We start from the raw sequence: 4,469 nt of genomic DNA, 5'->3' as shown, positions 1-4,469 counted from the left end.
ATTGTTAAGTGCTTTTTAAACAGGCTGTGTATTTTTCATTGTTCATTGAATATTATAACCTCAAAAGTATAATTTCTTTGCTTCTTTTGTCCTCCATGTCTATAGATCATTGATTTTAGCCTATGCTACTAATGGAGCTTGAAATTACTTTGTTTTCACATTTGTGTGCTAGTGTGGCTGAAGGTGGCTGAGCTCGGAGCAGGATTTGCACCAAGCCCTGCTCCCACGTATTACCCATACATATCTCTTTCCAGAACTCTGTGGCTGCTCAGAGCTACTTTCTTGAAACAATTATATTGTCAGTCATCTGAATGTGCCCTCAAGCATTTGAGTCATTCTGCCCAATTATATTTTACAATATTTTCCTCTGTGACTTACAATATTTCTTCCTGTTTGGATAACATTTGATGAATTTATGTAAATAAGGAGAGTTTCTCCTATGATATATCTATATGATATAAAGCAGTAATATCAGGTAGAGGAGGTCTCTAAACAGTTTCTAATCTAACATTCATTCTTGATTCAGCTTTAGGATGGACCTAAACAGGGCACAGAAAAATTGGAGGGACAGAGTTTGGGAGTACTGATGTGGATCAGTGTAGCAGGTCCAACAAACCTAAAATGATGTTCTTGTTGAATGGCAATGGTGAGGAAAGGCCCTTTGTTCCTCCACCCCCTGCCTTGGCATCGATTCCACAGGCTGCCCATGAACCACAACTTTCTGCAGAACATTGAAAATGGTGGCTATGCAGCTGAAGAGCTGAATGTGCATAGTACTTTTCAGGGAACTCCTGTCCTGGAGCTGCAAATGTACCTGTGTTCTCCTCAGGCATTTTCCTTCCACTTTCCGAAGCTGGGAATGAACAGCCTTCTTCCACCCATCCCCTCATCCAGCTCTGTCGCAGTGGTGTTTAATGTAGTGTAGATCTTTCTATGAAATGATGCTGGATCTTAAAAAAAATAGTCAAGAGCTAGCAAGGCATTTATCAAATATGGCAGCAGGGAATGACATTCAGCTCAATTAAATTCACACACAATTTCTAATTCAAAAAGTCATTTGGAAGCCAGAATATGAAACATGTTGAGGAATGGGATTTAAAATTCAAGTGCTTAATTCTCAATTCTGTTAGGAATTACATTTAGGTAGACTGAAGGAGACTTAGGATGACCCAGAGGACCATCAGAGGCTAGAGTACGACAGCATTGTAGGTGACAAGAGTTGGCCTGAGGCTATTATTATTTGTTCATGATGGTAGAGGTGTACAGCCTGGAAACTGAAATTTCAAGAGTTTTAAGTACTTGAAATTTGATTATACATGGTGGTTCTTTTATTGATAACTTAATTGTCTTTTTTTTTTTTTCTGAAATAAGATAATTTTGAGTCTTAAGCTTTTTACTATATAAGCCCTAGTTTGGGGTGGGGAGGATGTTTGGGAAGGGAAGTGTTTTTCACAGTGAATGCACTATTCCTATGTATTAATCCAGGGCAGCTGGGGGACAGTCCAAAAACTAAAACCACCTGAGCGGCACACACAGAATTACATGTGCTAACAAGAATGCACCTTAGTAATTTCAAATTTAAACATGACAAGTGTGTGCAGATAAATAAGCAAGAAAGTGCTGAGAGCAAAAATTCCCAGGCACAAAACTTTCCTATCCTCCCCTAAAATATGTTAGTGACATTGTACCAATGAGCAGTGGGACACTGCAAAGAAACCTGTAACATCCATAAGGGGCTGATTTGCCATTATGTTTGCAGCTGAACACCCCAGCCAAATTCTGCTCCAAGGACTCGGGTCAGACACAGAGTCTCTGTCCCATGGGGAAAGAAAAGTCCCAGAGTCCCACAGAAGAGTTTGACTTTGATTTCAAATATTTCCTAGAAGCATAAAATCCTTTTTTCCTGCCCTAGGATTGGACCTGGAGACCACTCCTTTCATCTGATCCCCCACCATGTGAGACCACTGTCTTTGTGCTAAAGCCTACAGGTTTCTTCAGATACTCCCCCTTAACGTCCCATCCCCTCAAAAAAGAAAAACAAGAACAAAAACCAAAAACCACATACAAACACAGATACACAGATACATACAGACACACATCTCTTCTGGAGTTGTATTTAACTTGCATTATAGCTTCTTCATTGCCCTCCAGTCTTTCTGCTCATGCTGATTTTGCTTGTGATTTCAGTACTTGAGATAGGGATGAAGTGCCCAAAATCTCCTCTTGAACTTTGGTATTTTTTCTCTGTTGTGTTTAGATCTCTGGAAACTTGAAGTATCCACAAATTAATTGCTGCTTACAGTTGCCTAGATGCTTAACATTATTTAGAAACCTTTTAAAAAGACATAACCCTCCCCTTCTCCAGAGAGAGAAGAACGATTACTATTAAAGTTGTGACTGTTATTTTGAACTAATAAGTGGAATATGAGTAAAGAGTATGAAGTGGTGGAAAGCATCAGTCAAATTTACCACAGCTGCATTGTTTGCAGACATTTGGTCAAGCTTTTTAACTGAGAGTCTCTTGTTGCAAGTGCATCACAAGGCTGCACAACAGCCAGCCTTACAATGAGGTGTTTCATTTACTGCAGAAAGGTGTCTGGTTTGGTAATGACAGTCTGTAACACAACGTGCAATGAGTTATCCCTTTCGATTATTTTTGGAACTTAAGAAGACAGTCATCATGAATGCTTTTGAGATGGGCACAGATCTGGTAGTTGTTTATGGTTTTTACTTATGCCTGCCTGCCTTCCTTCCTTCCTTCCTTCCTTCCTTCCTTCCTTCCTTCCTTGTCTTTCTGTCTTTCTGTCTTTCTGTCTGTCTGTCTGTCTGTCTGTCTGTCTTTCTGTCTTTCTGTCTTTCTCTCTCTCTCTTTCTCTCTTTCTGTCTCTCTTTCCTTTCTTTCTTTCCTTTCTTCCCTTCCTCCCTTCCTTCCATTATTTAGCAGGCCTCTCGTATGAGCTTCCTTACACCTTATCTCTGTGCCAAGCACAGAGATCAGGTATTTCAGCAGTGTAAGGAAACAATGCAGACATTCAGCCTTGTTGCTGCAACACAAATAATTTCATTGCTTATTCAAACTAGTTTTACAGAAGGAGAACAGAAGTTTCAAGAGTAAATCAGAATCTACACTTGAATGACTGGCATACCTATAAAAATAAAATTTCCTAGTGTTTGAAAACTTCTATTAAGTCCCTTTCAGTTCAGATATAAAAAAGCTAAATGTAGACAACATAGAAAATGAAGTCTATTTTATTTTCTGTTTTCAGGCACTTTCCATGTAATAATAGATTTTCAACCATCTTCCTGGCTAAAAATTCATTTCTAAAGCAATCATCATGCCCTTTTCATGGAAGATTAAAATCCACTCTCATCCTCATAACCAAATCTCTTTTGGGTTTCTGTTCATCTTTAAAGCCTTCATTCTGCCATGCGTCTCCACGCTGTCTGTATTGATAATTTAATTATGACGTTAAATTTTTTCTGTTCCTTAATATTACCTTTCAAGCCCAACTAACTTTCTAACTTTTAGAAATGCTAATATCTCTCAGGAAATGTCTGTTAAACAGACTTGTTAATAACACAGTGCTTAGCCAGCCCTAAGTAAGTCATTAACACATTTTGAGGGAAAACAAGTATCTTCTCCCAAAGATCTGTATTGGACACTGAAAGTGTCAGCTAAGATCAAATTTCCATATATTGATAAGCATATGTTAGACTGCCATATGAAGAAAGTGTATAATTTGGTTCCGATTAAGACAGATGGTAATCTAACATTTTGAGATAATAATTGACATTTATTTTCCTTTGCTCATGACTTGGAAGGACAGCCTGATAGGCAATATAAAATTGCCATCTTTGTCTTCCTCACTGTCTTTCTTTACCTGAGCATCTACTTAAAACTTCTCCCCACAGTTGTGGGGAAAAAAAAACCACAACAAACACCAAAAAAACCAACCACCAAACCAAACCAAACAAACAAAAAAACCCAGTAGGAAGTAATTAGCAAACTGGACAACTTTTTCTCAAAATATATACTTCAGTTCTTAGACTCCTCTCTGGTTTGCACCCTTTGAAATATAAATCACTTATATAGTTATCACTTATATAGTGGATGCAGAAATTGTACTACTCAAAGATTTTAACGTTGCTTGCAAGCCTTTTAAAGATCAAAGAATTATTTCACTCCTTGAGACTTGTCTCTTTTAAAAATTCCATTTCCCATTAAAGAATTACTTCTGCAGACCAACTGATTTTATATCTAGTATTCATAGCATTGTAATAAAGGAAGGTACATTAATAACAAACAGAAGGGAAAAAACATTTTTTACCTTTGATAGAGAGAAAAATGTGTCATGATTAGAGTTTATACCTCCCTGCTAATATACAGTAGAGACAATACCCCCCCTTAGTAAGGTGTTAAAAAGTGAAAAATCAAAGGTGAGTTTGGTTGGACTCCTAAAACGGAGCAG

The sequence above is a fragment of the Pygoscelis adeliae genome, unplaced genomic scaffold (assembly GCF_000699105.1).
Source record: "Pygoscelis adeliae isolate BGI_AS28 unplaced genomic scaffold, ASM69910v1 Scaffold64, whole genome shotgun sequence".
NCBI lineage: Eukaryota > Metazoa > Chordata > Aves > Sphenisciformes > Spheniscidae > Pygoscelis > Pygoscelis adeliae.
Note: the sequence above shows the minus strand (reverse complement) of the source record.